We start from the raw sequence: 20,745 nt of genomic DNA on the forward strand, positions 1-20,745 counted from the left end.
CTCATTTTTATGATAATCATATGTTGGGGCACAAAATATGTGAAATGTCAAGAGTCCAAAACTAGTATGACGTCTTTACAAGGCAATGGCAACTAAAGATCAAGTTGGTGATGTAATAAAAAATCTCTTTAAAGATCAAAAGGACAATAGTCATCTAACCTTCATAGATGACGAACTGCATGTCGAAGAGAGACCATAACAAAGCGTTGCACGTATCAGTAATGTGCCTCGATCATATGATATCAAGAGTCCTTGTTAAAGCTTTCGATGGGAGTCATAGAGAAATGATGACATAAATTGAACTCCCAATGCAAATAGGCCCGGACACTTTTGAAATCATGTTTCATTTGATGGATATCATACCCGCCTATAGCTGCTTATTGTGGAGACCATTGATCCATTCTACCTGTGTGGTGCCATCAACCCTACATCAAAAGGTAAAGCATATGGTATATGACCAGCTGATAATCGTGTTAGAAGAGGAAGACTCGTTGGTGAGTAAGTTTTCCACCACACTGTACGTTGAGATAATAGAGTAAGCTCTGGAGACCTCCTTCCAAACACTAAAAATCGTGGGCACCGCTTACATCGAAACAACAAAATAGAACCACATTTATTAAACACAACTATTATGGTTGTTAGATTCATGTTAAGTAGAGGGCATCATCCATGACACGGTTTGGGGAAGAATGAAGAACTTCTCAAAGGACTGATAAAACTTCTTGAGAATAGAGATAAATGGGGTTTAGATTACGAACCAACCAAAGTTGACAAGCAAAGATTGGCTAAAAAAAAAAGGTTAGCTCGGATTTAAAATCGATACCCTAGAACCAAAATGATTCCCATCTGTGACATTCAACATAGTTTCCAAAATGCATCAAAGACAAACAAGACTCATATTGCAATAGTCAGAGATGACCTTTCGATCGGTGATGCTAATTGGGTTCATCCATATAATGCAAAAGCAGACATCAAGAATGGGGAGACGATCAAGTTGCCTATAGTATTCAATGCAATTCCTATATTTGAGAATAATCCATTAACAGATAATTATACTAAAATCCAGCCACATAACTTTGACCATCTTACTAATATGGCAATAAAAGATAATGAAGAAGATTTTGAATTTCCCCTAGAATTGTTAAAATCGGTAAAACAAGAAGCTAAGGGAATTATGCCCCATAAGGAACCAATAAAGGTGATTAGTCTAGGGATCGGTAAAACAAGAAGCTAAGGGAACTATGGCCCATTAGGAACCAATAAAGAAGTTAAAGTCGACACTATCTTAAAGAAATAAGTATATCATCAACTAATCCAACTTCTACAGGAATACAAAGATATTTTTATCTTTTCATATCAGGATATGTATGGATTGGATACTAGCATAATGGAGCATAAATTTCCCTTAAAACCTATTTTTCTTCGGTTAAACAAGAATTAAGGCGAATAAAGCCCGATATGTCATTAAAAATTAGGGAAGAGGTAAAAAAAAAAAACAATTTGACGATGGGTTCTTCGATGTGGCAAATTATCCCTAATGGATAGCCAATATTGTACTGGTGTTGAAAAGGAAGGCAAAATTCGAATGTGTGTCGACTATAAGGACCTTAGCAAAGCCAGTCTTAAAGATGATTTCCCGTTACCTCACATCAATATTTTGGATGACAATATGGCTCACCATTCACTTTTTCTCCTTTACGAATGGTTGCTCAAGATACAATCAAATCAAGATGGCTGCCTATGATATGAAAAAAACAACTTTCTTCACTGCTTAAGGAACATTGTGTTACAAGGTAATGTCTTTTGGTCTAAAGAAGGTTGGGGCAACCTACCAAAGAGTTATGGTAACTCTATTCCATGACATGATACATAAGGAGATAGGAGTTTATGTAGATGACATGATTGCTAAGTCACAAACAAAAGAAAAATATGTGATTGATCTAAAGAAACTCTTTGAAAGATTCAGAAAGTTCAAGCTAAAATTTAACCTCTTCAAATGCACTTTAGGCGTACAGTGGGGAAAATTGTTAGAATTTTTGGTTAGTCATAAAAGAATAGAGATTAACCTCGATAATCTTTGAGCCATTTTGGAAATGCCTCCCCAAAGTACAGAGAGATAGGTTTGTGGTTTTCATGGGAGACTAAATTATATTTCAAGATTTATATCAAAACTAACTGTCACTTATGAATTGACCTTTAAATTTTTACGGAAAAAATCAAACAGTTGTGTGGAACAAATAATGTAACATAAATACATTAAAAAAAGTTATTTAGAAAATGGTTGTAACATACAAAGATTGGCATGGGATGTTGCCGTTGCCACCACACGGGTATCGCACCTCGATACGCACTTCAATTGGGGCAACCTCTTTTTCCTTAATATATGCGATTGAGGTTGTGCTACCCATTGAAGTAGAAATCCCCTCGCTAAGAATATTAATGGAAGTCAAACTAGAGGATTCAGAATGGGTATAAATATGTTTCGATCAATTGAATTTAATTGAAGAAAAAAGGTTGGCGGCCTTATGCCATGGACAATTATATTAGAAAAGACTGGAAAAAAAATGTACAATAAAAAAATACGTCCTCGAGAATTCCGGGAAGAAGACCTGGTGCTAAAAAAGATCTTACCCATTCAAAAGGATTTTCATGGGAAATGGACCCCCTAACTATGAGGACCCATACGTCCTGAAGAAAGCTTTCTTAGGTAGGGCTTTTATCCTCACAAATATGGATATAAAAGATTTAATCCTCCCTGTAAACTCAGACGCTGTAAAAAAATATCACACTTAAGTAATGAATACCCGCTAGGTTGAATACCTGAAAAGAGCAACCTAGGCAAAAATTAGGGTACAAAAAAAAATAATGAATACCCGCTAGGTTGAAAACCTGAAAGGGTGACCTTGGCAAAAATTAGGGGTACACAAAAAATATTTGTTGGGTTGAAAAACCGAAAGAGCGACTTGAGAGAAGAAGAAAAATAACAACAAAAAATATATAGTCGTAAGGATAGGATCAATAATATGGATCGGACTATGGCATAAGAAGTATTGGAAAGTAAAACATATACCATACCTCGATATAATAAATTGAAATAAAATCGGATATAGTATATGTTGTTTAAAGTACAAGGCAGACAACAACATGAGGTCCAACTTAACATCACAATATTAATTCTTCTTCTTCAAAGAAAATAGAAAGAACGAAAGAAAAGGAAAAAATATAAGAGGACAAAAAACAAATAAAATATATCAAATTCAAGAAAAAGATATAAGTGTTTTTTCTCATTCAAGATTTGAATGATCGTGTCCAATAAAAATATTAATAAAAACCAACATATTCATTCATTCATTTATCGATTAATGACATTTTATAAATTTAAAACCGAGAAAATGACCCGCATGTTGAAGCCGGGAAAACGACTCGCACCTTGAACCCGAGAAAACGACCCGCATGTTGAAGCCGGAAAAACGACTCGCACCTGAAGCCGAGAAAATGACCCGCATGTTGAAGCCGGGAAAACGACTCGCACCTGAAGCCGAGAAAATGACCCGCATGTTGAAGCCGGGAAAACGACTCGCACCTTGAACCCGAGAAAACGACCCGCATGTTGAAGCCGGGAAAACGACTCGCACCTCAAAGCCGAGAAAACGACCCGCATGTTGAAGTCGGGAAAACGACTCGCACCCCGAAGCCGAGAAAACGACCCGCATGTTGAAGCTGGGAAAATGACTCGCACCTAAAGCCGAGAAAATGACCCGCATATTGAAGTCGGGAAAACGACTCGCACCACAAAGCCGAGAAAACGACCCGCATGTTGAAGCCGAGAAAACGACTCGCACCCCGATGCCGAGAAAACAACCCGCATGTTGATGCCAGGAAAACGACTCGCACCCAAAGCCGAGAAAATGACTCGCATGTTGAAGTCGGGAAAACGGCTCGCACCTCGAAGCCCAGAAAACGACCCGCATGTTGAAGCCGGGAAAACGACTCACACCCCGAAGCAGAGAAAACGACCCGCATGTTGAAGTCGGGAAAACGACTCACACCCCGAAGCCGAGAAAATGACCTGCATGTTGAAGCTGGGATAACGACTCGCACCCAAAGCCGATAAAACGACCCGCATGTTGAAGCCGGGAAAACGACTCGCACCCCGATGCCGAGAAAACGACCCGCATGTTGAACCTGGGAAAATGACTCGCACCCCGAAGCCGAGAAAACGACCCTCATGTTGAAGCCGGGAAAACGACTCGCACCCGAAACCGAGAAAACGACCCGCATGTTGAAGCCGAGAAAACTACTCGCACCCGAAACCGAGAAAAAGACCCGCATGTTGAAGCCGGGAAAACGACTCGCACCCGAAGCCGAGAAAACGACCTGCATGTTGAAGCTAGTAAAACGGCTTGCAGTGAAACTGAGAAAACGATTCGCACCCAAAGTTGAGAAAACGATTAGCATCTTGAAATTAGGTAAAAGACTTACCAAAATTATATTCAGACAAAATTAGAGTTGTCATCTTTACTTATCACTTACTTTGATTCTCAAAGTAAATTCTAAGTAAAGAGGGACAGCTGTTAACACCTAACTTTGTCCGCTACTTTATGATTTTTTATAAATATATATAAAATATAAATAATAATAAAAATTAATAATGATGAAAATAATAATAAAAATAAATTGTTAGATTTTTAGAAAATCATGAATTGTGTTTGGTTTCTATTTGACTCTGATTCCTTTCCAGAAACTTTTACTATTTTCTAAATAAAAACAAATAAAAACAAATGTATTTAATTAAATTGAATTTATGGTAATAAAAATCATTATAATGGTCATCATTTGAATGAAAATAAACCGTAAAGATATGAATCAATTGTAATAAAAATCAGTATAATGGTGGTCAATTGAATAGAAAAGAAGCCGAAAGAAACATATTAATGATAATTCATTGACAATTATTCTCTTGTCTTTTGTAATCTACACCCAAAAGTCTATAAATAGTCTACCATAAGAGGACAAAAGGGGGAGGAGGAGCACAATTGAGAGCACACAAAAAAATAAAAGAGAAGAGAGAATAATAGAGAGAAAAGAAAGAAGAAAGATTGGAACGAGCTAGTAAAGAACATTTCCAGTGCGGTAAACACTTATTTTTCTTTTTTCTTCTTGTCTATTTTTTTTTTACATTATTATTGTTATAAAGTTTTTTTTTTTACTATTCTATGCACGTATGATATAAACAATAACTTTTTTTTTACTTCACGATCAAATTTTGGAATCAACTAATAAAAATCAATTTAATTGTTGTATAATCGTTTATTTCTTTATCAAATTTGTGATCTCTCAATTTAATTGTGTTTTATTTCTTGTGTGTTAGATCTTAAATTCTTTTATTATTATCGCCGTCGGTTCGCGCCACATATGCATCGCCTACTCGCGGATTTTTATCCTTTACATTTTTATAAAAATAAAAAAAGATAGTAAAAATGTTTCTTTAAAAATAAAACGATACACAAATCAATATACAACACATCACTCCTATTATTATTTTCATTATTACCATTATTACTATTATTATCACTATTATTTTGTTAATTTATTTTGATATATATATAAAATAAAATTAATAATAAAATCGATCAACACATAAATATTTTCTACCCAAGAACTACGTGAGTTTTGATTTCCCTATTGCACCTGGGGATACGTAGGAGTAAGGTATTTCCCTTGTCAAACCAAATTAATAAAAAAACATTTTTCCTTCTTTTATTAATGTAAATAATTTCTTTTTTTTTATTATTCTTTTTGGGGTAAAAATAAAAAAATAAATAGTATGTATATAATTAATTATAGGGTAACCGTTTTAATGGATGTTGTAGGGTGGTAATACTTTCTCTACTCGTAATCGACTCCCGAATTCGAATTTTTTGGTTCAAAAATCATTATTTTAGGTTTTATCCAATTTTTCCTTTAATAAAAATAAAATTGGTGGCGACTCCTTTTTCGCGGACAAACCGGACGCGACAGAAACAACATACTCAAATTTGGGCGAAAACGGAGAAATTTTTATGGGACAGTAATCGATCACCGATGTCAAACAATAGGTTTGTTGTTGGTTTCCTCTTGGTTTTACGGCGATGGGTTGTAAGCTTCTTTCCTTAATCTTCTATTTTATTTTATTTTATTAACAATTTAAATCCTTTACACACATGGGTAAATCTCATTAGTCTACTTTTGTGTTTTACTGTTACTATTTTTATTTTATTTTTTTAAAACACAATTTAATTAATAAAATTTTATTAATATTTTAAAACTAATAATTTATAAAACAAAATAATTAATATTTTAAAATACATTAATAACCAAAACTCTCATATTCAAATTATTCACTATAATTATACTTATTTTTCCAAATACTTACATTAAATTACTACCATCGTTAGAAAATATTTGAAATTATAAAATAAATAAATATAACATCAATAATTTATATTAATTACTAATTCAAAATAAATAAATATAAAATCACAATGCCATAACAAGTATATAAAAATCAAGAAAATCAAATACAATATTACTACTATCTCAAGATAATTATTTATAAAATAAATAACTAAAACTATAAAATAGTTATAAATAATTGGAATATAACTACGTGCACACTTAACATCAATCAAACACATTGTAAAATATCACATTAATTGCGTACGTGCATATGCACGTAAAATCGCCAAAAATCTTATTCTTTAAAATATTACAATAAAATACTATTTTGAAAAATATATAAAATATAATATTTGTTATTTAGATTACTCATTTAGTTCAATATGTATAAAAGTAGCACATCATCTAAAGTACCCATATAATGAAAATTAATCACGAAATTTATCAACATGTACTCTAAAATAATTTTAACACCAAATTAATTATTTAAAATAATATTTCATTTGTAAAATAGTTTCGTCCTCAAAATTTGAAGTGAATAATAGCCTATCTGATATCTAAATAACCACCTTCAAGATTCAAACTTAATTTATAAACATATTTAAGGTATTCACTATTCATTTAGGCACCATAAGTCAAAAATCAATTACCTTAACATGATAGACTAACATGACACAATGAATCATTTAAATAATCGCAACTAATATTTCAATCATGAATGAAATACCATAATTACCCACTATAATTTATGAAGGAGACAAAACTTATAGATTTAGTAATCACAAACTTACTACCTCAAGTTCAATGAAGCGAAAATATGCCAAATGTATTGTTAACTTCAACTAACTACTCAAACAATGATTTTCTAGTTTTACTCGCTAAAAAATATTCAAATAATATTATCTATTTCTCAACAAATTTCACTTAAGTAAGAAAAATAGAACAATATTTCAATGATTTCGTACCCTTAAGAATTCCAAATGGAGACACACATAAGAATTCGTATCGTGAACAATTTATTCGAAATCAAGAACTATAGTACCTAACCATAGTGGAAGAGGATAAATATTTTCACATATTTTCAAAACTCACTCCAACCATTATTCACGCCACATAACCAATTATCGGCATTCAACATGATGCCACATAAGACTCATAATCACTCAAATTTGTATAAGAGCTGAACATGATTTTTAACTATTTCAAAAATAGATTTAACAAGTATTTCTAAAAATAATAACAATATGTTTTTGTTGCCCCTTTTATCAACGATGGGTCATTGGGGTAGCTAGCCCCTCCTACTCATATAGTCAACTACTTAAGGTAACTATAACTGCAGTCATTCAAATTTAAACATATATAATTAAAAGTATCTTTAACGTGATTCAGGAGTGTGAAGGTGGCACCACAACTCCTACTCCTTACTTCAAGTTAAAAATTCACTTAATTATATATTCACAATAATTTATTTGTAACTTTCAAGTAGTAACAATGACACTTACATCAATATATAATCAATAATTTGTTCCAAGCAATATAGAACTATTCCACTCTTAGATGTTCACGACTACTCTAACTCTATACACTAGTTCCCAACAATTAGAACACTTGAAACAACAAATAACGACACAAAAATCGCTTTTTTGTCAACTGCTCCGTGAATATTTTGTGATTTTCTGGCAAAAATTCGAGGACATCCGAGACAGTGGCCTAAAAACTGAAATAAATACAAAAATAAAATAAAGAATGTGCAACACGAGAACTTCCCAGGAGGTCACCCATCCTAATAGTACTCTCGTCTAAGCATGCCTAACTACGGAGTTCAGATGGGATCTAATGCATTAATGCTGGTATGATCGCACCTGTAAATTAATGCGTCGTAATTGTATAAATGTGTTGCACCAAAGAAAATACCAACAAAAAAAAAAGCACCCGCGACTAATTGAAATCCATCCAAAGCATGGATCTTTTTTTTTTGTAAAGAAAAAATAACCTAATAATTTTTTCCAACAAAAAATAAAAAGGACAACACAAAAATCGCTTTTTGGTTAACTATTCAGTGAATTTTTTTTGTGATTTTCTGGCAACAATTCGAGGACATCCGCGATAGTGGCCTGAAAACTTGTATTTTTACTATAAACATGGCAATAAATCTGAAATAAATAAATAAAATAAAATAAAAAAGGTGCAACACAACGACTTCCCAGAAGGTCACCCATTCTAGTACTACTCTCGCTCAAGCACGCTTAACTACGGAGTTCTGATGGGATCCACTGCATTAGTGTTGGTATGATGGCACCTATAAAGTAATGTGTCGTAATTGTATATACGCGATGCACCAAAGAAAATACCAAAAATAAAGCACCCCCGACTAATTGAAATTCATCCGAAGCATGATTTTTTTTTGTAAAGGAAAAATAACTTAAATTTATTTCCAACAAAAAATAAAAAGAACAACTTGAAAATCGACTTTTTGGTCAACTATTCCGTGAATTATTTTTGGTTTTCTTGAAAAAATTCGAGGGCCTGAAAATTTGTTTTTTTACTAGGAAAATGGCAACAATTTGAAACAGATAAAAAAAAATTAAAAAAAAGTGAAACACGAGGACTTCCTAGGAGGTCACTCATCCTCGTACTAGTGTCGCCCAAGCACGCTTTACTTCAGAGTTCTGATGGGATCCGGTGCATTAGTGCTGGTATGATCGCACCTGTAAATTAATGCGACGTAATGATATATATGCGTTGCACCAAAGAAAATACAAAAAAAAAAGACATTCCCGACTAATTGAAATCAATCTGAATCATGGATTTTTGTTTGTAAAGAAAAACTAACCTTATATTTATTTCCAACAACAAATAAAAAGAACGACACAAATATCGCTTTTTGGTCAACAGTTTCGAGAATTTTTTTTGATTTTCTAGTAAAAATTTGAGGACATCCGAGACAATGGCCTCAAAACTATTTGTTTTTTACTAGGAAAAAGGCAACAAATAAAAAAAATACAAAAATAAAATAAAAAGGTGAAACACGAGGACTTCCCAGGAGGTCACCCATCCTAGTATTATTCTAGCCCAAGAACGCTTATCTGCGGAGTTCTGATGGGATCTGGTGCAATAGTGCTGGTATGATCGCATATGTAAATTAATGTGTCGTAATTGTATATACGAGTTGCACCATAGAAAATACCAAAAAAAAGCCACCACCGACTAATTAAAATCCATCCGAAGCTTGGATTTTTTTTTTTTGCATAGAAAAAATAACCTTATATTTATTTCCTACAACAAATAAAAAGAACGACACGAAAATCGCTTTTTGTTCAACTGTTCCATCATTTTTTGTGTGATTATATGGCAAAAATTCGAGGACATCCGAGGCAGTTTTTTTTTACTAGGTAAATGGCAACAAATCTGAAATAAATACAAAAATAAAAACAAATAAAAAGGTGCAATAGGAGGACTTCCCAGGATGTAACACCCAAATTTTTGTAATAAACTATTTTGTAATAAACTATTTACCTCGCCCAAGCATGTAACACCCAAATTTTATAATAAACTATTTTATTAATTAAATGGGATTTTAAATAATTTATTTGATGTTAAAATTATTTTATAATATATGTTGATAAATTTTGGGATAATTTTCGTCATACGGGTGCTTTCTACGATGTGTTAGTTTTATAAATATTATATTACATGAGCAATATAAATAATAATTATTATATTTTATGATTTGATATATTTTTTTAAAAAAATTATAGTATTTTACTGTAATATTTTAAAGAAAAATATTTTATGCGATTTTAAGTGTATATACGCGTACCGAATTAATGTAATATTTTTTTGTGTGCTTGACTGATGTTGAGTATGCACGTAGTTAAATTTCAATTATTTATAACTATTTTTTATTTTTAGTTATTTTTTTATAAATAATTATCTCGAGATAGAATTGATATTGTGTTTGATTTCGTTTATTTTTATATACTTGTAATGACATTGTGATTTTATATATATTTATTAAGATTTAGTAATTAATATAAAGTGTCGACGTCATATTTATTTATTTTAAAATTTCAACTATTCTCTAATGATGGTAATATTTTAATTTGAGAATTTGGAAAAATAAGTATTATTGTAGGGATTATTTTGAATATGAGGGTTTTGATGGTTAATGTATTTTAAAAGATTAATTACTTTACTTCATTTTATAAAATTGCTTTTGAAATATCAGTAATACGTTGGTAATTAAATTATGTTTGAAAAAAAAAAGTGTTCAAAAAAAATAGTTTTGATAATTGTTTGTTTTATTTAAAAAATAAAAATAAATAGAAGAAATAAATAAAATTTATTTTATGGATTAGACACATATTTAAGAGTAAAATCTAATTAAATAAAAAAAAATATTAATTGAAAATAACAAGAATGAAAGGCATGAGAAAGAGAGAGTAACCTAGAATAAAATAGGACAGCCGCACATTGAGAGAAAAAGAAGAAAATTGATATCGTTCATCGATGACTGTCCCAGAAAAGTTTCTCCGTTTTCGTCAAAAATTCATCTGATTTGAGTGAAACCAACGCCAAAACAATCGTGTGAAAAGTGGCTATATTATCCACTGATTGGTTTTCTGATTTATGAACGATTAAAGGACAAAAAGTCAAAGAACAAAGGTTGTTTGCTCGTGGAATCGTACTCGTGTGTGAAAGCGTCGAAATAAGGTAAGGGGTGAGAGAGCGTTTGAATTCATGAGTATAATATATTGTGAGATGAACGGGAAAACCGTATTTCCCAACAATTCATCCGGGGCTCGCTATGTACGGCAGTAGTCCTTTGAGTGATAAATTAATTAATATGTAAAATGGAAATTGTGAGATTAAAATATGGAAGAGAAATACTTATAAGGTGTTGATTGATTCGTTAAATGTGTGGTATTTAATATTATTGTGATATTTGATTTAATTTCATTAAATGTTGGGCATTTGATATTATTGTGATATTTGATTTAATTTCGTTAAATGTTGGGCATTTGATATTATTGTGATATTTGATTTAATTTCATTAAATGTGTCGCATTTGATATTATTGTGATATTGGATTTCAAATGAATTTTATGTATATGTTTGATTAGACATGTTTAGGTGATGTGATAATAAAAGGTGGATGCATTTTGATAAGTTTTATGTGATTACGATGATGTATAATTAATAATAATGATGTTATAAATTTGTGATAAGTCTATGTGATGATGTATGATTGATGATATTGATGTTATAAGATTGTGATGAGTATATGTGATGATGTGTGATTAATGATAGTGATGTTATAAATTGTGATGAGAATATTGTGATTCCAATTTGTGTTTGAGATGAAGGTCTTAATGGAGTACCATAGGCCAACGAGGGGAGAAAATAAATATTGAGAATTTGTGAAGTGGAGATTATTTTGTCATCATATAGGTAGGGCCTGACAAGCCTAGTGATTCCAGGGAAGTACAACTAAATGAGTCTGATCGTGGTGGTCTGTTGTTGAGTCTTAAGGCAAGATTGTTAGACTTTTGAGGTATTCGGGTGGGGAATTCCTAGGCGACTTGGAGGTCACACTTCAAATGTCGGGAGCTACCATGCAACACACGTTTACCTCGACTATCGCGTATATGTGTCTCGGGTTGAGTTGAGGGGATCTATGAGGACATGGCCAATTTGAATTGTCCGTCCACCAGGATGGTGGCATAGTATCAAGCCTCCTAACCAAGTATTTCAGAGTTAGAATGGTACCACATTGTGAAGTCGACTCTAAGCTCATGCATATCATTGCATTTCCTTGTGATTGTTTTGTTGTGATTGATGTCTTTCCAAAGCGATAATAATTTCTATTAGACACTTTGATGTTATAGTAAAATATATTGATTTTCCTTGAGTGATTTTAACTTTTTAATGTGATATTTTTCTTGAGCAATGTTTGTGTAATGATACGGTTCTATGATGATTGTTTGCATGTTCTCCTTACATATTTTATACTATTAACATGATTTCAAAACTCACCTTCTTTGTTGTTCGTGTTTGACTGACTTGGCCCTGCGTTTGCGAAATCGCAGTTGTTACAGATTAATGAGTCTTGAAGTTCAAGTTTGGGAGGAACCACGCTCTGATAGATGATACCGGGAATAAGGGTTGTAATTTGTATTTTACTTATTTAATTTGAAACACTTTTTGTATGAAAACCTTATAAGTACTAGTAAGTTTTTAGAATTAAGTCAAGTAATTATACTTAAATAAAGCTTATTGAGATTGTACTATTTTATAGGAGCAAAGAAATTTCAAGTGTCCCTTTTGATTTTTGAGAAACGTGATAATCTAACTTAAAAACAAAAGTTTTTATTTTCTTGAAAATAAATTTTTATTTATTCGCTGCAAATTTTATAGAAAAATGATATAAATTATTATATATATTATTTTGGGATTTAGGGTGTCACAAAGCACGCTTATTTGCGAAGTTTTGATGGAATTCAGAGCAATAGTGCTGGTATGATCGCATTTGTAAATTAATGCGTCGTAATTTAATATGTGTTGCACAAAAGAAAATACCAAAAAAAAGGCGCCCCTGACTAATTGAAATCCATCCAAAGCATGAATTTTTTTTCGTAAAGAAAAAATAACCTTATATTTATTTCGAACAACAAATAAAAAGAACACAAAAATCGCTTTTTGGTCATCTGTTCCGTGAATCTTTTGAGATTTTCTGGCAAAAGTTCGAGGACATACCAAATAGCGGCCTGAAAACTGGTTTTTTATTAGGAAAAAGGCAACAAATACGAAATAAATACAAAAATAAAATAAAAATGGTGCAACACGAGGACTTCCCAAGAGGTCACCCATCCTAGTATTACTCTCGCCCAAGCACGCTTATCTGCGAAATTCTGATGGGATCTGGTGCATTAGTGCTGGTATTATTGCACCTGTAAATTAATGCGTCGTAATTGTATATATGCGTTGCATCAAAGAAAATACCCAAAAAAAGGCACCCCCGACTAATTGAAATCCATCCGAAGCATGGATTTTTTGTTTTTATAAAGAAAAAAATACCTGATATATATTTTCAACAACAAATAAAAAGAACGACACGAAAATCGCTTTTTGGTCAACTATTTCGTGAGTTTTTTGTGACCTTCGGATGGATTTTTTGTTTTTATAAAGAAAAAAATACCTGATATATATTTTCAACAACAAATAAAAAGAACGACACGAAAATCGCTTTTTGGTCAACTATTTCGTGAGTTTTTTGTGACCTCTTGGAAAATCGCTTTTTAATCATACCAGCACTAATGCACCAGATCCCATCAGAACTCCGCAGATAAGCGTACATGGGCGAGAGTAGTATTAGGATGAGCGACCTCGTTGGAAGTCCTCATGTTGCACATTTTTTATTTTATTTTTTATTTATTTCAGATTTTTTAGGTCAACTGTTCCATGAATTATTTGTGATTTTCTAGCCAAAATTCGAGGACATCTGAGACGGTGGCTTGAAAACTTGTTTTTTTTACTATGAAAATGGCAACAAATCTGAAATAAATACAAAAATAAAATAAAAATGGTGCAACACGAGGACTTCCCAAGAGGTCACCCATCCTAGTATTACTCTCGCCCAAGCACGCTTATCTTTCCCAAGCACGCTTATCTACGGAGTTCGGATGGGATTCAATGCATCATTGCTGGTATGATCACACCTATACATTAATGCGTCAGAATTGTATATACGCATTGCACCGAAGAAAATACCAAAAGAAAGGCACCCCCAACTAATTGAAATTCTCCCGAAACATGGATTTTTTTTTTGTAAATAAAAAATAACCTTATATTTTTTTCCAACAACAAATAAAAAGAACGACACGAAAATTGTTTTTTGATAGAATCTGAGATGTCTCAACTCCTGTTTGAGATTCGATTCTTTACAAAGAATTCAGTAGTAATAACACAATGTGATATAAAAGTTCAAAATTGATTCTTCTTTGTGAAAATGAGAATTTCAAGTATGTGAATGTGAATGATTTATGAGACTTTGATAGCACTTGAACTTCTGCATTATTCCTGGACATTAGCCTTTCTTTTATAGGCGTTTGGAGCATTTAATAATGGTCAAAAGAGTTGTTGGTAGTGCTCTGTCAGTTTTGACCAAAACCAATATATATGATTAAACATATTCCAGCCTTTGAGCATTTTGAATATGTTTTGACTAGCGCTGTTACAAACTTTTTTGATCAGTTTTCCTTTGAGTTTAATGATCCTTGAAGCTTCTCATTTAATCATTGATGTTATAGCTTTGATCTGGAGCCTTGATTCTGTCCAAAACAGTTTGGTGAATGATTATAAACTTCTGCAGAAGTAAGGAGATCAATGCTGAAATTTTGCAGAAACGGAGATTGATTATCAATCTGGTTTTATCGGTTTGAACTTTCTGGATATTGATGATCAATCTTGAGATTCAGATTTGATCATTTTGGATATCTTCATGATGTCTTGTACAAATCAAGATTGATTAAACTTTCTTGACAATTTGGTTGAAGAAGATTTAGATTGTTTCAACTAGTTTGATTCGAGACCTTTTATCTTAATGATTCGAAAGCCTTCTTTGACTGAAATGGATCATACTTGTTCCTTGCCATGTACTGATGAACTTAGTATAAAATTCAGAGGCAAAAACTTCATTGAAATAGTGGAGATTGATTGGTTAAGTGGTTGTGACGATAAGTGTTGAACCTGGAGATCATTCTCCGTTTTGTCCAGAATATTCTTGTTTCTTTATCTGTTCAGTTTTTAACTATTTTCTTTGCTTTGCTTGATTCTTACCTTTGAACTAATTCACTCAAAAGCACAAGTTAAATTAACATAACATTTTAGAACCATAATTAACATTCTTAATTAACCTTTGTTTATTTTCATCAAAACTTTAATTTGAGAGTTTGTCTTAACCATCTCCCCCTTTTTGATGATGACAAACATGTTAATTTAGATTTTAATTATGATTCTAATATCAATTTTGAAGAGCCTAATAGCTCCCCCTCAATTAATGCAGTAAGTGATTTTGACAGAATTTTAAACATGCATATAATTTTGACATAAGTTGTTTTCATTAATTCAAAAGAGATACAACACATAAGTTTGCTTTTAGCATAATTATAGAATCTTATATACAAAAGGGATTAAAAATAGAATAAAAACTATCTTAATTCTCCCCCTTTTCATACAAAAATGAGGGAGTAGAAAATCCTAAGACACGAGTGATGGAGAAGATCATTCAGAAGAGAAGAATTTTCCTGGGTTAGGAACTTGCAGAGGAGGAGGAACATGATGAAGTGGAGGAGGTGCGATTCCCAGTTTGGGAGCGAGTTGTTCTGTGAGCCATGTTCTCAACAGAGCAGTCTCCTAATGTGTTGAAGTGGTCGTGCCATTATAGTTGGAAGGGCAACCATAATGTTAGAATTGGAAGGTTCAACCATTCGAGGAGGAGTATGGAGGTGAATGGACGGTTGAGAGGTGGCAGCAACAACTGTGTTGGATGGAATGGTGGAAACGGAGATAGATGGAATAATGGAGACATCTGTGGAGGATAATGTGGATGATTGAGGAAAAACGGAGAAAGTTGATGGATTTGGGATTTTTTCTAGAGAACGTTCTCGGTTTGGTGGAGAACGTTCTGGAGCAATTTCAGTTACTGCATCTCCTAAATGATCAGATGTTTAAGGTGAGAAGGGGATTGGTATGGTGGCAGTTCTTCTTCTTGTCGAGCGTTTTCTCTTCAAGGAAGTTGGAAAGGAAGAAGTAGTGTGGGTAGGCTGTTTAGAGAATGTTTTGCGCATGTGGGAGAGATTTTTTGTGAAAAATTTGGAGAGTTTTTTGAGGGATTTTTCAGTGGAGAGAGGAATGCCAAAGTGCCTAAAGATTTTAGTTAATATCATTCCATAAGGAACAATATTTTTCTTGTAATCTTTAGTGGCAGCGTAGATCATGTGTTAAATGATTACATGAGGAAGATTATGGTGCTTACAATTTAGGAGGTGATAGATGATGAAAGCATCATTTGCAGAGACATACTTGTGGCTTCCATAGTGAGGAAGGAGCGTATGTTGGCTCATGCTGTTGAAGACTTTTGGAAAGGGCTTGAGATATGTGCAAAGGTAGCGAGTAGATCCTTCTTGAAACAAGTCAGAGAGTACTTCAGTCTCTTTGAGATTCAGAACTGAGACGACCCTTCTGTAGGCAGTTGAAGGATGGAAGCCAGGATATCTGGAGTCAATCTTATCTCGATTCCCTTAATGGTGGAGATGATGAAGGATTTATTGGAGAAGGTTTTAGCATTGTAGTAGAAAGCTATTACAACATCTGGGTAGTAATGCTCAGATGTTTGTAGAAAAGAGGTCCAACCTAGAGCATCAGTATGATGCTGAACATTATTGCCATCAACTATTAGTTTATCAAATACAAAAACTCTTTCGATTCCAATAGGGCGTTGAACCCATTTGTCTTTGAAACTTTTGGAGTTTTTGGGTGAAATAAGAGGAAGTGTGTTTGGTTTTGATTTTTTGGAGGGTGGAGATGGTTCAGATGATTCAGATGTCGATGAAGATGAATGTTTTGGATTGAAGGAACATTTTGATTTGGGTGAGGGGGAAGATGTATGAACTAGGGAGGTTTTGGGGATTGGAGAATGTTGTTAAGGATGTGGAGAAGAGGATGGTCGAGCAGGAGAACGATCTTGATGAGGATAACGTTCTTGTTGTGGAGAGGGAATATGAACTGGAGAACGTTCTTGATTTGGAGAACGTTCTGGAGTTAGGGTTGGGGAACATTGGGAAACAGAGAATGTTCTGGAGAGGCGAGTTCAGTGAGTTTCAAGTTTTATTTGGGTGCATGCATTTTCATTCTTTGGGGTTTTCTGAGGTTGTTTCTAGCCAGGAATTGTGCAATGGTTATGGTGTTTTTGTTTTCATCGATCGTGAGGTTGTTTTTTTGGATTGAGAGGAAGGTTGAGATGATTTAGGAAGAGAGGAGAAGATTTCATTGATCAATCTCCTTTTCTGATTTGGAGAAGTTGATTGAGAAGGTTCAGAGGAGAAAGAAGATTTTGATGGAGTGATGGGTTGGGTTTTTGCTTTCTCTGTAGTGGTTGTGTGAAGGGGAGTATCAGATGAGTCATCAGTCTCAGAATTGAAGATGATGAAGTAGAATGGTTTTATGGTGGAGGCCATTGAGGTTCCAATGCCAGATTGTACTCTCATAGAACGTCTTTTTGGTATCGTAAGTTTTCATAGATGGGGAGGAACTTGAGCGAGATTAGGAGGGGGACATGTGTAGAGCGGTGGAAGAACAGTGGACAAAGGATTGGGATTGATATGGTTAAGGTTGTGTTTTGGGGAAGATGAGAGTTAGTCAGAAAAAGTGGTATCAGAGGATATATATAGAGGAGTTGGTCGTGGTGGTGGAGATGGTGAGCATTGTATTGAGTCAGATGAAGGAGATTATGAGGATGGCGAGCAAGGGTAGGCATTCTTTCTTGCAAATTGCTTTGTGCGCGCCATTGTTGTGGTTAGGGAAGAGTTTTTGAGAGAGATTTTAGGAGAAAGATGAGAAGTTGAGAACACTGTTGCTGTTTTTGAGGAAAAAGATGATGGAGTGGTTTGGATGTCACTCCGAAGCAGAGGTAGCGAGTAGGTCCTTCTTGAAACAAGTCAGAGAGTACTTCAGTCTCTTTGAGATTCAGAACTGAGTACCATTTGTTGCCAAAAATAGAGACAAAGAGACACATGCATTAAATGTCAAGATTTCCCTTTTTGGTTTGAGAGGGAAAGTGATGACACAGAGGAGTATGTTGGTTGAAAAACGGAGACTGATGTCTGGAAAAACGGAGATTGATAAACATTCTCCGTTTTCTGCAGAAGCAGATTTTAACTAGAATTTTCTGGATTTTTCGTAATTTTTAGTTTCTCTTTGGTCAAATTGAAACTATCCTCGACAAGAGGCTTTGTAAAGATGTCAGCAAGTTGATTTTAAGTATCAACAGAGATTAATTCGATATCATTCTTATTGACATGATCACGAATAAAATGATGTTTTATTTCAACATGTTTTGATCTAGAGTGTTGTATTGGATTTTTAGACAAATTTATTGCACTAGTGTTATCACAGTAAATTGGAATGCTGGAATAACTTATTGAGTAGTCTTCGAGTTGATTTTTAATCCAAAGAACTTGTGAGCAGTAGTTTGCTGCTGAGACATATTCAGCTTCAGTGGTTGATAGAGCTATTGTGTTTTGTTTTCTACAAGACTAGCTTATCAATGCTTCACTTAAGAACTAACATGCTCCACTTGTGCTTTTTCTTTTGATTTTATCTCCAGCATAATCAACATCACAATACGCTATAAGATCAAAATGTGAACCTTTTATATACCAAAGACAAAGATTAGTGGTTCCAACAAGATATCTAAAAATTTGTTTTACTGTTGTTAAATGAGTTTCTTTCGGTGCTGATTGAAATCGAGCGCATAGTCTTACTGCAAATACTATATCATGCCTACTGGCAGTTAAGTAAAGCAAAGAGCCAATCATTCCTCGATATTCTTTTTAAGAAATAGATTTACCATTTTCATCTTTCTCTAAAGAAGAGGATGGACGCATGGGAGTAGACATGATCTTTGATTCATTCATTTTGTATTTGACCAAAGATCTTTAATGTATTTTTCTTGACAGATGAAAATACCGTTTTCATAGTGTTTAATTTGTAATCCAAAAAAATACCTTAATTCTCCGATCATGCTCATTTCAAATTCACTTTACATAAGTTTTGAAAATCCTTCACACATTTTTTTCATTAGTTGATTTGAAAATGATATAATCAACAAATACTTGAACAATAAGTAAATCATTCTTCTATGTTTTCTTAAATAATGTGGTGTCAACTTTTCCTCTTGAAAATCCATTTTTGATTAACAATGAACTTAATCGTTCATATCAAGCTCTTGGTGCTTGTTTTAAACAATATAGAGCTTTGGTAGGTTTGAAAACATGATTTGGTTTTGATTGATTTTCAAATTCTGGAGGTTGTTTCACATAAGCTTGTTCATTTAAGAATCTATTTAAAAATGCACTTTTAACATCCATTTGAATCAATTTAATAAGCTTATGGGATGCATATGCAAGGAGTATACAAATAGCTTCTAACCTTGCAACCGGAGCAACGGTTTCATCGTAATCTATGCCTTCTTGTTGATGTATCCTTGAGAAACTAATCTTGCTTTGTTCCTGATAACCTTACCTTCTTCATCTAGTTTATTTTTGAAAACCCATCGTGTATCAATGATTGTTTGATCTAGTGGATCAGGTATCAGTGTCCAGACTTCATTTTTCTTGAACTGCATATGTTCTTCCTTCATGGCCTCTACCCAAGATCGATCAATTATGGCTTCCTTAATTGATTTTGGTTCAATTTGGGATATCATTGCCATGTTGTTTTCATCATTCTTGAATGATTTTCTTGTTCGAATCCCATCAGCCGTGTCTCCAACAATTTGGGTTTGAGGATGATCTTCAATCGTTCTGCAGCGTTTTGGTGGAGAATGAAACGGAGATTGTTTATCAATCTCTGTTTTCTACAGACTGTCTTGCTGCTGTAAATCAGTTTGAGTTTCTTTTTCCTCATCCTTTTTACTTATATCCAAGTCATCAAACTCATCAAATAATATGTGCATACTAATTTCTACAACATTAGTTCTTAGATTAAATACTCTATATCCTTAAGAATAAGTTGAGTAACCAAGAAAAATTGCTTTATTAGATTTTGCATCAAATTTTCCAATGATATCTTTGTTGTTCAAAATATGACAACAACAACCAAAAATATGAAAGTAAGAAATGTTTGGTTTTCTATTTTTCCAGATATCATATGGGGTTTTGTTGATGATTTTTCTTATGGATACACGGTTTAAGATATAACAAGACGTGTTTACGGCTTCAACCCAAAAGTACCTTTCAACAATAGACTCTTCCAAGATTGTTCTTGCCATTTCTTGTAATGTTCTATTTTTCCGTTCAACAACTCCATTTTGTTGTGGAGTTCTTGTACATGATACATTATGAGAAATACCAAGTTCATCAAAGAAGGTTTTAAAAGAATCATTTATGAATTCTCCTCCATGATCACTTCTTACAGAAATGATGTTGGATTCTTTTTCATTTTGTACTTTTTTGCAAAATATTTTAAATGCGTCAAATGCATCGTCTTTTTGTTTTAAAAATAACACCCGAGTGAATCTTGAGAAAT

The 20,745-nt window shown here is 33.2% G+C and overlaps 1 non-coding gene and 6 pseudogenes across 1 annotated transcript; 1 reads left to right on the forward strand and 6 right to left on the reverse strand.

Annotated features, from left to right (window-relative positions):
* Positions 1-8,183: 8,183 nt before the first annotated feature.
* On the reverse strand, positions 8,184-8,302 carry LOC113785199 (5S ribosomal RNA; annotated as a pseudogene).
* Positions 8,303-8,620: 318 nt separating this feature from the next.
* Positions 8,621-8,739, reverse strand: LOC113785188 (5S ribosomal RNA; annotated as a pseudogene).
* A 290-nt stretch (positions 8,740-9,029) lies between these two features.
* LOC113785249 (5S ribosomal RNA) lies at positions 9,030-9,148 on the reverse strand (annotated as a pseudogene).
* Positions 9,149-9,456: 308 nt separating this feature from the next.
* LOC113785210 (5S ribosomal RNA) lies at positions 9,457-9,575 on the reverse strand (annotated as a pseudogene).
* A 3,696-nt stretch (positions 9,576-13,271) lies between these two features.
* LOC113785182 (5S ribosomal RNA) lies at positions 13,272-13,390 on the reverse strand. Its single transcript, XR_003471340.1, has one exon. It is a non-coding gene; the product is annotated as a 5S ribosomal RNA (ribosomal RNA).
* Positions 13,391-13,732: 342 nt separating this feature from the next.
* LOC113785247 (5S ribosomal RNA) lies at positions 13,733-13,851 on the forward strand (annotated as a pseudogene).
* A 169-nt stretch (positions 13,852-14,020) lies between these two features.
* Positions 14,021-14,158, reverse strand: LOC113785241 (5S ribosomal RNA; annotated as a pseudogene).
* Positions 14,159-20,745: the final 6,587 nt, after the last annotated feature.

This window comes from Cicer arietinum, chromosome 1, assembly GCF_000331145.2.
Source record: "Cicer arietinum cultivar CDC Frontier isolate Library 1 chromosome 1, Cicar.CDCFrontier_v2.0, whole genome shotgun sequence".
NCBI classification, from domain to species: Eukaryota; Viridiplantae; Streptophyta; class Magnoliopsida; order Fabales; family Fabaceae; genus Cicer; species Cicer arietinum.